This window comes from Schistocerca piceifrons, chromosome 3 (assembly GCF_021461385.2).
Source record: "Schistocerca piceifrons isolate TAMUIC-IGC-003096 chromosome 3, iqSchPice1.1, whole genome shotgun sequence".
Taxonomy (NCBI): Eukaryota; Metazoa; Arthropoda; class Insecta; order Orthoptera; family Acrididae; genus Schistocerca; species Schistocerca piceifrons.
This window is the reverse complement of record NC_060140.1, coordinates 61,855,016-61,869,234: the sequence shown is the minus strand read 5'-3', so window position 1 is coordinate 61,869,234 and position 14,219 is coordinate 61,855,016.

Sequence of the window (14,219 nt, the reverse complement as noted above, 5' to 3'; positions counted from 1 at the left end):
GCAACAGGACATTGTGTGTTGCTGGTATGCACCATCTGTCTATGCCCATTCATTCTGACTGATAACTAGGTGCTAGTCATGCTAATGTTAAAGGCAGAACAGTGTTTACATAACAGCTGGTGTATGACGTGTCGTTTCACAGGTGGCTCTTCCTTTGAACGCATATGTTTTGCCAGTTACAGGGCTGGAATAGATGGGGTAGGAAGGTCACAGGGTAGGTCTTGCATCGGGGATAGTCACAGGTGTAGGAACTATAGGGTAGGAAGATGGATGCATAAGGAGCATAGGGTCTGTCAAGAATATTGTAGGGATTGGGAGGGCGATGAAAAGCTATTCGAGGTGTGGTGGACAAAATCTGAGACAGAACGGATCTCATTTCAGGTATGATTTTAGGAATTCATGGCCTTGTCGAAGTAGCTGGTTAGTACATTCAAGCCAGGATAGCAGTGGGTGACAAGTGGTGTGCTTTGAAGTTGTTTTTTGGAGGAAACAGCAGTACCAGGATTGGATGCGATGATCTGGAAAATCTGCTATTGAACTATGCTGTTGGGATAATTAATGTCCAGTAAAGGCTGATGTGAGAGAGGTGGTGTATTGGTCTAAAGTGTCTGCATCCATAGAAATATGTTTGGCTTGAATGCTATGGCTGTATGGGAGGGATCGTTTGACATGAAAAGGATGGCAACTGTCAAAATTTAAGTACTGTTGTTTGTTAGTAGATTTAATGTGGATGGAAGTGTGTAGCTGGCCTTTCATGATGATGAAATCAGCATCAAAGAAAGTGGCATGAGATTCAGAATAAGACCATATGAAACTTAATTGGAAGAAGGGATTTAGATTCCAGGAATTTTAAAAGGTCAGCCTCACCATGAGTCCATACAGCAAAGACGTCATCAATCTAAACCAAACCAGGGGCTAAAGGTTTAGAGATCCCAAGAAAGCCCCCACCAAGCAACCCATGAAGAGGTTGGTGTAGGAAGGAGCCATCCTGGTTCCCATGGCCGTACCCCAGATCTATCTGTATGTCTACTCAAAGGTGAAGTAATTGTTGGCAAGTATAAAGTTGATTAATGTGAGTGAGAAGGAAGTCATAGGTCTGGAATCAACTGTGTGCTGACTGAGGTAATGTTCAACAGTAGACAGATCATGTATGTGGGGGATGTTGGTATAGTGAGAGATGGCATGGCGTCACTGGTGACAAGCAAGGTGTGTGGTGGGAGTGGGACGCTTGCAGATTTCAGACAATCTACATGATTGGCATCTTCAATATAGGAGGGAAGCCATTGTACCATGAGATGCAGGTGTTGATGAGATAAGGTAGATATATGTTTGATGCATGGTTTGAAGCCAATAACTGTAGGATGGCCAGGATGATTGGGTTTGTGGATCTTAGGAAGAAGAGAAAGGTGGTGGTGCGTGGTTTGGGTGGGGAATAATTCCTATGTATTGAGATGTGAGTCCTTGTGAGGCACCTGAGATTTTTGGGAGAGACTGCAGGTCAGTTTGAATCACAGGGATGGGATCTTGATGGCAGATGCTGTATTTAGAGCTGTCAGACAGCTGGTGCAGACTCCTGTCAGTCAAGTACCATAGTGATTGATGTATTTAGAGCTGTCAGACAGCTGGTGCAGACTCCTGTCAGTCAAGTACCATAGTGATTGATCCTTTGTCTGCTGGGAGGATAATGATAGAATCATCAGCTTTTTGGGGACATAGAGCCTGGAGTTCTGCAGAAGACAGGTTAAGGTCATGCTGTAGGGACCTGAGGAAGGATTGTAAAGCAATGCTGGATGTGGGGAATTCTTGGAAGGCTTGTAAGGGATGATTTTGAGGTGCGGTGCTGGATCAAGTTGGAATCATGGTCAGGTCTGTTCAATGCAGGGTTCACTGTCAGGTTTGCTGTTGGGACAGTTCTGGGATTCGGTCCCAAAGTGATATTTCCAGTTGACATTATGTGTAAAGGAAAGTAGGTCTTTCACCACAGCAGCATGGTTAAATGCAGGTTTTGTGATGAAAGCGAGACAGTTGGATAGTATACATAATTCAGGAAGGAAGGGTGGTTTGGACGAGAGGTTGAGAACATTGTACTGTTGCGACTGGTTCTTGTGATTATGAGTTATTACTGGTCTGGGAGGCAGTGGTGAAGGTTTTGGGATATTAAGGAGGTTAGCCAAGTTCGGTTTGTAGGAGAGGAGTGGTAGTTGATGGTGTTGCTGTTTGGGGAGCTGCAGATGGGCAGGAAGGGAAAAACCACTGTTGAAGTAGTTTAGGAGAAGGTGAAGCCCAGCATGTTGTTGCTGTCTGAAGTTGGCTTGGAAAATGATACCAACCAAGGAAAGATGAGGGGCAGATAACTGTAGGATTTGTAGAAGGAGAGAGATGTGGTGAAGTGGAAATTGGCTGATGAGGCATATAAATCTCAGATTGGCTGGGTAAGAGAAAGGGATTGCTGTATTTGAAATTGTAAAAGAGGGTGGTGTAGAGTAGGGTTGCATCCAGAAAGAGGGACTTTTGATGTTAGACCTTTTGGAGTAACTCCAAAAGCAAGTTTCAAGAATTAGAATGAGGGACCTTAATTTTGATAGTACAAAAGCATGTTTTCGAAAAGAATCATGTAATACATGGTGGGATTCATCATGACAAGAGAGGACAGTTTGGAGTGTTAGACATAGTGGGAGTGGCAAAAACAAGAGGTAGAGGATGGAAAAAGATAGAAAATGGGGGAGAACCAGGGAAACTCCACGCAAAGAGAGAGAGAGAGAGAGAGAGAGAGAGAGAGAGAGAGAGAGAGCTTTTCACTTTTATTAACTTGTGCACAATGTTTTAGCAGTAATTTCTGTCTTGCATATTACTCTGTTTTCCACCTTTATGCTCTCAGGTTTTCAAATCTCATCCGGTGCAGTCCTCAACAATCAATCTTTCCTTCTCATCCCATCCTTCCTAAAATCATGCCCTGTAATGAAATCCATTCTGTCTCTTATTCTGTCCACCACACCTAGAACAGCTTTTCATCGCCCTCCCAATCCCTGCAATATCCTTGTCAGACCCTATGCTCCTTATGCACCATCTTCATACCCTATGGTTCCTATACCCGTAACCATCTCCACTACAAGACTTGCCCTGTGCACCTTCTACCACCACCTATTCCAGCCCTGTAACTGGCAAAACATATGCTATTATAGGAAGAGCCATCTGTGAAACAACATGTCATATACCAGCTGTTACGTAAACACTGTTTTGCCTTTAACATCAGCATGACTAGTATCCAGTTATTAGTCAGAATGAATGGGCATAAACAGAGGGTGTATACCAGCAACACACAATGTCCTGTTGCAGAGCATGCTTTACAATGTGACGCTCATGACCTTGGTGCCTGTTTCACCACACGCACCATCTGGATTCTCCTCCCAGTCACCAGTTTCTCAGAACTCCACAGTTGGGAACTAGTGCTACAACATGTCCTTGGTTCTTGCCACCCACCCAGCCTTAATTTACAATAACTCTCTCTGCCTCGGCGTTTCTTCACAATAACTACTCCTTTCTTCACTCCACTGTAGTTTCCTACATCTATCATTTCCTGACCTGTCTATTTTTTGCTGTCCCCTTCCCACCTCTATTATATAGAATGCACTTCAATTTTCACTCATATTAACTTGTGCATGATGTTTTAGTAGGAATCTCTGTCTTGCATATTACCCTGTCTTCCACCTTTAAGCTCTCAGGTTTTCAAATCTCATCCAATGCAATCCCCAACAATCAGTCTTTCCTTGTCATCTTATCTGGTTGATCTCCCCTGACCCAGGGTTGTGGCTGATTTTTCTGTACTGTACCCGTTTCCCTAAACCTCTCCAGTCTTTTTCCTTCACCCCTCTTCCTTCCCCTTCCACTTTTGTGCCAAAAGACGTAGCCACTGGTTCCAAAAGTTTGTAAAAGTTAAACCTTTCTGTGTGCGTGCGTGTGTTTTCTAACATAGTTTTTTGCGTACAGGTGACGTATGGTGGCAAAAACCAGCTGTGTCTCTTAGCACAACAAATAAGTGGGTATTCTTTGGTAACAGTTGAATCTCTTCTTCAAACAGATTCACCAACTTAACTAAAACTAATTATGATTATGGGAAACCATTTCAAATATGAACATACAAGTAGCTTCCCTTTCATAATGTAAAAATTATTGAATATTCAGATATGAAAATCCACAACAAATGACAAAAATTGACTACATGAACATCTTAAGATGAAAATAATGAACACAATTCTGATTCACTGACCACAATAGCTATTAACAACATCTGTGTTAATTTCATCAATTCTTGATGCAGCTTAAAAAACAATGCTCGCTGAAAGTACCTATACTATCCCTAATTCAACCTAATTTAGTTTTTTTCTTCATGTATACATATAAATTACAACTGTAAACCACAGAAAGAAATTAAATCAGGTATTCACTTACTTTTTGTAACATCTGTGAACAGCTGTTTATGGTGACTACTTCTTATGAAATACAAGAAGCCTGTGGATTGCAATTCACTCAGAAGTTGTTCTACCTGAGAATAAAAAAAGCAGTTCAATAAACTGAGGTTAACTGACTGTGGGGTGAAACTGAACAATAACAGTGAAATGAAGTGGGGAAATGATAGTTTTTATAAAATTTATTAATGTAAAATGTGCAGCCCTTCATCATATCTTATGTTTTGACAACTCAAATAAGTAACTGCCATATTATCAACCACTGCTGAATTAACAAGATTTGAAGTAAATTTTTTGTCCCGTTGTCTTTATTGTAACATTAATCACAGATTATTATGATTGTGATGATGACAGTTAAAACTGAGTACAAGTTTCATTACATATCCCATTTCCAAATGTTCTTTTGTTTGTGGCTACACTGTTGTAAAATGTATTTCACGAAGGTGAGTGGTTGAAGTACCCCACAAAAAACATACTTTTTTTACTTTTGTATTTACTGTTAAACATCACAGAAGAATTATTAACCATAAATTTTAGGAATACTGTGAAAAGTGTTCATATACCAAGAATAAGGTAGTGAACCACCAATCAAAATTATCCAGCAGAAAAGCTAAAAGATGCAGCTGGTCAACATTGCCAAGACAATAAATTTTATGGGAATTACAAACAAGCATAGGCATTCCTACATCAGCCTTTAAACAATCCATGGAAAAAGTTTTTTGTCTAGGAATTGAACATATCAGTTTTAAGCTGTCAAATCAACTCTTAACTATTTCCAGAAAAGCAGAAGAAAAACCTACTGACTTACTTCTCCATGCAATGTCCACAAGTAGGATTAATCACAAAAACTGCAAACATTCTGGAATATGAATTTGCAAATGGGAAGGGACAATCTGTAACAAAGAACTGGGAAAGAGGACATGGCAAGACTGGAAAAACTCAGGGAATTCATGAAACTAAACTGACTTCTATTACACACACCAGGCAAGTATATGAAGGACCATTAACATCACAGAGGCAAATGTGAAAGTGTTTTGACAATCTGGTTTTCCTTAAGTAAAATCAAGTCAGAACTGAAAGATATGTACAATTTGGATGTGACTCCAGAAGTTGCTGTGCAGAAACCATGTGAAATATTGGGCAGGACTAGCTACAGAGCTGTCTGCTGAAAGACGTGCTCTTCTGTCTAGGGTTGCAATAATCAGAGCTCCAGTGAAGTATTTTTATTTGTACTACAGCACTTTGCCAAACACGAAAAGCCCACAAAAGATCATCCTAAACTCATGATTCTGGACAATTTATCATATGCAAAAGCAGTAGTACGATTTTGCCTACTCTGCCAACTCACACAGGTTAACTGATTTGCAAGTTCTTGTTTCTCTCAAGATATTCAATAATACTGATGATGTGATCCTAAAACAAGAAGAGTAAGATCAATTACAATCTATGTTTTGGACTGGTTTGCATAACATCCCCCTTTGCCTTTGCCAATGGAAATAATTCAGCAGTTTTAGGACTGTATTGAACCACTGTGAGCTGCACTGTGGTGACATCTTTATATGTTTATTACAAAAAGTATCAGATCCCACAACTTACCCGAACTGAAGCTACTATCTCTATTAATTAAATTCATCACCAAGTGAATTTCAGTTGCCTATTTCACTACTGAGTCCCAAAAAATGAAGTTTTCATACAACACTGAGTGACTAACATTAATAAAGTATTTTGCTACGGCTAATTTATTGGGGCGTAGGAGCCTGGTGTAGCTATAGTGCTCCGTATATCTTCCATGGGCTGTTTGAATCATCTGTCCAATGCATGAAAGGCCACATTCTCAAGGGACCCTTGTAAATCCCAGTCTTCCAGAGCATAAAATTGTATTTAATGGAACCTAAGAGTGCTGCTGTCTTCTGTAGAGGCCAAAAAGTCATTTTTACTTTGTGCTCGCTGAGGATCCATCCTATAGTTGACAATAGGCATCCCACATATGGCAGGAAAGAAATGGATTTAAATCTTCCTGTGTCTTCTTCTGGGTCCTTTAGGGCCAACTTCGGTTTCATTCATAGCACCTTATGTGTCTGCTGTGGAGAATACCCGTTTGCTTCCAAAGTTCTCTTTAAGGACAGAAGTGTGTCCTGGAAACAGCTCTCATCAACAATGACATGTGCTCTATGAATCAAAGTTCTGAGAACACTCATTGTCCGCAAAGGATGGCAGCAGCTATTTGTGATTAAATACAAATCTGTATGCATAGGTTTCTGATAAACTGCATGTCTCAAAGTGTCACCATCTTTGTGCTGAACGAAAACATCTAAAAATGGGAAGCATCTCTCCTTCTCAGTTTCCATTGTAAAAATAATTTGGCCATGAATGGAATTCAGATGGTTTATAAAAATTCTTGTTATTTATCTTCATCATCTTCTAAAAGACTACTAGACAGTCAGTGGACTTCTATCTACTCATATGGTCCAGCAATTCCAAAACAATTTTAACATTATTCACACACACTTTAGAAGTGTACAAAACAAGCATAATAATTAGGACATCATAGCAGGTATTAATAAACCTGATGTTTAGTTATTACTGAGCAATGGCACCCTGAAGAAATAATTGTCACTAAGCACCTATGAACAATAAATTTTTGGGCTAAATTTACATATAGGACTCTCCTTTTTTTCCTGAAATCTTGACTGTGGTGGCAGACTGATTTGTAGCGCAGTCCAAGGTCTAGGGTAGGTCGGAAGGTGACAATTTCATTGAGAGTTGACAAATATGATGAATGTGAAAGCAAAAAATCTAGTTGTGACAATAAATTAACCAGTAGTGAAGTCCACGCCATAGTGACAAATGAAACAGGCATTTCAATATGTAACTGTTACCAATCTTTGCTCAGATTTCAGTGGGGGGAGGGGGGTTGTAAATCTGGTAGTCATGTTGCAACATTTGTAAAAAGTGTCAGTAATTACAGTGAAATAGCTGAAAGGGTCACTGCACTTTCAGCAATAAACTACAGATAACAGCAACAAATTCGGTGTATAAAGGCATCCATGGTCAAACATAGAAACTTTCCTTGCAGTCCCTAACTCAGTGGTTCAATGACAGTCTACTCAGTAAAAAACACCATCTCACATACTGAAGACCATTTATTGTGCACTTCAGGTGTTAACTCTAACCTGCCCAAACACTAGAAACATAAAACAGTTTTAATTCATAAGCTACAGAAATGAACTACATAAAAGAAATCTACTATATGCAGACAGAGATTTGCCATCATTTTGCCAAGTTCAGTCAAATCTCTCTCCATTACAAAATTTTAGACCAGCTAAAAACAACAATTATTGTCTTTTCACAGTAAAATTTTATGTAGCCTACATACATTATTTAGTATAACTGTGTAACATTCAATTTTGTTTTCATTCACTTGTAAAATTAATTATCCTGAAAATGTCTGTTGCAAAGCTGAAGTGCTTCTACTTTCAAATCAAGTCTCTCATATAAGACGTTTACCACATAAACATGTCTTGTGATAACACAGTATGTTTTAAAAGGTAATTATATGTAATAAAATCAATTTTTGTGAAATAACTATTTTAGAAAAATGATGTTTGTATCGTGTGATTAGGTGACATTCCATCTGATCCAGATAATGACAGCTGTAGGAAACCCTGAAGTATCAGTGAGAGATTGAAAGAAATGCTTCCCACAGGTGAGAGTATTAAAATCCTAATGGTAAACTACCAAAGCATTTGCAACAAAGTGCCAGTGTTTGAAGTGGTCATGAAAAGCAGCGCAACTCACATAATACTAGGTACAGAAAGCTGGTTCAAACCTGGAATTGATAGCAGTAAGATTTTTCGGGAATATTTAACTGCGTATTGAAAGGGTAGGCAGATGGGAAATGGAGGTGATGTATTTGTCGAAGTAGACAAGAAACTCAAATCCACTGAGGTAGCAATTGGAAGCTACATGTGAGATTGTTTGGGCAAGACTAATTATCAGGGTGGTCACAAAATGATAATTTGATCCTTCTGTCACCCACCTCACACATCTCCTGATGTAACTGAAGACTTAACAGAAAACCTCAGTTCACTTGTATGTAAGTTCCCCACTCATACTGTAATTATCGGTGGAGATTTTGATCATCCAACAATAAATTGAGAAAGTTACTGTTTTGTTAGTGGTGAGTGTGATAAGGCATCCAGTGAAACTTTATTAAATGCCTTCTCTCAATCCCACGTCCGGCCATCCTGATTTAGGTTTTCCGTGATTCCCCTAAATCGTTCCAGGCAAATGCCGGGATGGTTCCTTTGAAAGGGCACAGCTGACTTCCTTCCCCATCCTTCCCTACTCCAATGAGACCAATGACCTCACAGTTTGGTCTCTTCCCCCAAACAACCCAACCCAACCATTCTCTGAATACTACCTAGAACAGATAGTTAGGAACCCCACTCAAGATGGAAATATATTGGATCTAATGGCAACAAACAGACCTGTCCTCTTTGAGGATATCCACATCAAAACTTGTACCAGTGGCCATGATGCAGCTGTGGCAACAATGATTACCAAAGAACAGAGGATGACTCAAACAAGCAGAAAGATGTATATGTTCAGTAAACTAGATAAAAAATCAGTAGTGTCATATCTCAATGAAGAACTTGAAACTTTCAGCACAGGGCAGAAGAATGTAGACAAACTCTGGCTCAAGTTTAAAAGAATAGTTGAGCATACACTGGACAGATATGTACCCAGTAGCACAGTTCATAATGAGAGGGAATGTCCATGGTATATGGGCACTGTAAAGAAAGTTCTAAAGGAACAAAGATTACTTTATAACAAAGTATGGGGCTATAGCTAGAGAGGTGCTGAATGAAATGCATTTGCCTGCCAAGAGAGCAATGTGTGATGCCTTCAATGTCTACTGTAGCAGAATATTGTGATGTGATCTTCCACGCAAAGAAATTCTGGTTGTATGTAAAGGCTGTTAGTGGCACCAAAGTTGGTGTACAGTCCCTAGCGAATGAGACAGGAACCGAAATTGAGGGTAGCAAAGCAAAATCTGAAATTTTTGAATGTTCCTTTACAAAGAAAAATTGTCTCAATTTAATTCTCGTACCACTTAAAAGATGAATGAAATAAGTGTTTGTGTCAGTGGTGTTTAGAAATAGCTGAAATCCTTAAAACTGAACAAAACTTCAGACCTCGATGGAATCCCTGTCAGATTCTATGCTCAATTTGTGGCTGAGTTAGCCCCTCTTCTAACTATAATCTATCGTAGATTCCTCAAATAAGAAAGTATACCCAGTTTTTGTTAAAAGGCACAAGTCACACCCGTCTACAAGATAGGCAGCAGAAGTGATACACGAAACTACCATCCAATATCCTTGACATCAATTTGTTGTAGAATCTTAGAACATATTCTGAGCTCAAACATAATGATATACCTTAACAGAATGACCTTCTCAATGCCAACCAGCACAGATTTCTAAAACATCGATCATGTGAAACCCAACTTGCACTTTTCTCACATGACATAGTGAAAGCTTTGGATCAAGGCAAACAGGAAGATGCAGTATCTATTGATTTCCAAAAAGCATTTAACACAGTACTACACCTAATCTTATTGTCAAAAGTAGGATCATATGGTGTGTTAAGCAAAGTTTGTAACTGGGTTGAGGAGTCTGGTTGGGAGGACACAGCATGTTATGTTGGAAGGAGAGTCATCATCAGATGTAGAAGTAAATTCGGGTGTGCCCCAGGGAAGTGCTATTCATATTGTATACTAATGCCCTTGCAGACAATATTAATAGTAAAATTAGACTTTTTGCAGATGTTGCACTTATCTGTAATGAAGTACTATCTGAGAGAAGCTGCGTAAATATTTTGCCAGGTCTTGATAAGATTTCAACATAATGCAGAGATTGGCAACTTGCTCTGTATGGTCAGGAATGTAAAATATTACACTTCTCAAAATGAAAAAATATAGTGTCCTATGACTATAATATCAATGAGTCACTGTTGGAATCAGCCAACTCAAACAAGTGCCTGAGTATATCACTTTGTAGAGATATGAAAGAAAGTGATCGCATAGGTTTGGTCATGGGTAAAGCAGGCGGTAGACTTTGGTTTATTAGTAGAATACTGGGGAAGCGCAATCAGTCTACAAAGGTGGTTCTTTCAAATCACTTGTATGACCGGTTCTAGAATATTGCTCAAGTGTGTGGGACCTGCACCATGTAGAACATAGGGGATATTGAACGTGTACAGAGAAAGGCAGCATGAATGATTACAGATTTGTTTAATCTGTGGAATAGTGTCACAGAGATATTGAAGGAACTGAACTAGAAGGCTCTTGAAGATAGATTAAAAATATCCTAAGAAAGTCTTTTAACAAAGTTTCAAGAACCGGCTTTAAATGATGACTCTAGGAATATACTACAACACCCTACATAATGATCATATAGGGGTCATAAGGATAAGATTAGAATAATTTCTGCATGCACAGATGCATTCACACAGTCATTCTTCCCCCAGTCCATACGTGAATTGAACAGGAAGAAACCCTAATAACTGGTACTATGGAACGTACCCTCTGCCATGTACCTCAAGGTGGTCTGCAGAGTATAGCTGTAGATGTAGTGCTGTATAAAGTTAATAATGGTTTGGTTTCCAAGAATTTTTTTCTGCTGCCAGTCACACTTTTCTATCTATTTATCTTCTGCATGATGTTTTAGGTCAATGGAAGTGTCCGATTCCACCCATCTCCTTTGACCCATGACGTGATGGTGCTGTGGCGTGTGATGTCACTACGGCATGGGGTTTTTGAGTTGGTTGTGTTTGCAGATGTCATGTTGTATATGGTGGTGCCCTCTGGTGGTAGAGGTCAATGTGGCAAGTTTAACGTGTGGTGCTGGTTTCATTTGAATTTTGATTGCCATCATGTTAACGTCATTTTCAGTTGGTGTGGTAACATAGGTTGTAGAAGTGTTTTCAGTGAGTTATTAACGTTTTTTGTTTTGTTTTGTTTTGTTTATGTGTTTGGAATTTTTTTTAGGTCTTATTAGTTTGGTGTTTGTTGTGTGGAGAGGAGACTAATTTTTTAATTGCTTTTTTGTTAGGTGTGGATATGACAGTGAAGTTGATGAGTGTATCATTAAGGTCTGAGATGGGTGATAGTAAGTAATTTTTGTTTTGGTTTTACTCTATACTAATTGTGATGTTTTGTATGTTGTATTTTTATGGTAGGTCAGTTGTGTTTTAATTTGTGTAGTTGATATGGGGTATTTGGGTTTTTGAGTTGTTTGGGTTTTGGTTCCACTTTTTGGAGTAATATGTGTTGGTTTTTTGATATCGATAGATGCGGTTGAGCTATATAGGTCAAGGGAAGTGGCTGATACCTGTGGTTTTGTTGATGTGGCATAATGCTGTAATTTTTTTTTTGTGATCTGTTTTGGGATGGTGTGGTGTTCTTTTATTCTTGTATATTTAGTTGGTCCCCACCCTAAATCCCCAATTTTCCACAGTTGTTCTGTTAGTTTCATTTTATTTTTGGAGTGGGATGTTACTGTGTCATTTTTACTTTTGTTCTTATTTGTTGGTATGTGTATGTAGTGGCGTTAATGTTGTCGTTTTGTATATGCTGGAAGTAGCCATTTTCACCATATTGATGATGTCATGGGTGAAAGCAGATGGGTGGAATCGGATGCTTCTGTAATTCCAATGTGTTCCAGAAAATGAGTCCCATTTTCAACTGCATTTTTACTGTATTGTTGCCTATGTAACAGCTGCTGCATTGTTCTATTGCCTTTACCGTATTCACCATTCATCAGTGCCACCTACGAATAAGGCCACTTCATTCTCTTTGGAATTGCTCATGGCATAAATGCTATGGGTCATAAGAAACAGAGTGAGGTAAGCAGTGTTCGTTGTTCCTTTTCTGACATGGATTTGCGGCATGGAGAATGAACTGAAATATGAAGAAGATATTTTAACAGCAATTGTTATTACTACTTTAACATTTAAATATGCTCTGTGGATGCTGTATGCCTACTTGTAGAGGCAATTACAGTGCTCAGGAAAGAGCCAGTACATTCCATTTTCCAAGTGATGAAAAAAAAAGGAGAGAATGGATAAAAGCAGTTTATTGGGATAATTCTACACTTTCAGATCACTCTAGGGTTAGTAGCTGCTTTACCCAATAAACCCATTAAATACTTTTTTTAACTTCGGGTGTTAATTGTAATTAATAAACATACGCTATATATGTAAACAGCTTTACCATTCTAATGTAATCTAATACACAATTTTTTACAGATTTTTGATCTGCACTTTCATACATATGACACAGAAAGAAGTGCATCCGTGCATGATACTAAAGCTGGAAACCTCTTGAGGATCCAGCATAAGGATAGATTAGATGGGTATTTACCGACTTTGAGTGAGGATATGTAATCACTGAATGAATGTTATACTTTTGACTTATAATATGAGGTAAGATGAATTAACTTTTGTTACAGGTGCAGTACCATCACTATTATCTGGATGTTCTGGGTATTTGTCTACACCTCCAACCTCAAGAGATTATCCTGAGGATCAGAGACAGCATTTGGAAAATGCTTTTATCAATTCTGATGCAAAGAAAAGTTTGACTAGTCATGTAGAACACATGAAGTAAACATCATTCTCTTCCCCCCAGGAATTACATGATAAAATGAATGGATGTGATTTGAATGTATGTCTGTATGTTAAAAAGGAGATTAATGTATATTTCCTTTCAATTACAGAAGTGCTATCTCTGAAAGTTTCGCGTCATGTCACAATTAGTGAAAACTCTCAAGTCTCACCGTCCACATTAGTGATATACAGATTGTTCAAACAGGGAACTTCAAGTTCCTAGTAATCGTAAGCAATGCATCACAGTTAACTAATTGCTTCATATTGTCAACTTATAAATTAGCATTAGAGAAGATCAGAATACTAATGAGAGTACTTTTTTTATGGTAACTATTTTGAATCATTTATCTGAAAAGTTGCCAGATAAATACGAAGTGATTACATTTTTGAAAGAACAGATTGCACTGGTAAAATGTAATAAGAACAGGGTACGATATTCATGGGATATTTCAGTTTTATGGTCATTAGTTCATTTAATATAACAATGCATACTCCTGCTACTCTGACTAGAAAATGTGCTGGATTTTCTGCAGGTCTTGCTCTTGAACAAGTTCCTACACGTTTTCTAGGACAGGAGTTCCCAACCCATGGGCAATGGACTGTGAGTACTGGTCGAGAGGCCAAGACGAGATAAAAATTGCCAGGAGCTTGAGGGGTTTCACTCGTCAGTTATCAAGGTCAGCAAGTACGGGATGAAATAAGGATTCAAATGCTTGCCACTTTTCTTAATTTTTTTTATTTTAAATGTTGCAAATGACCAATATCATGTGCAACCAGGCAGCTGGAAATCTGCACCCTTACAGACTGTGCTACAGGAGTGGCACGCAGCCACAGCTGGCTGCTCATGGTGTAAATACATAACGTGCTACAATCCGATTGTAATTTGTTGAGTTGGTAGTTTCTCGGACACAACTGTTCACAAGAAGAGTCCTTTGAATTTTGCTCATTTAATATCCTGACACAAGAAGAATGATGGACAATTGGTACTTTATGCCCATCCACAAGTAAGATTATGAGAGATGGAGCTCTGCTTGGATTTCTTACAATTGGAGAGGAAGGAAGTAACCATTCCCGCATCTGCAT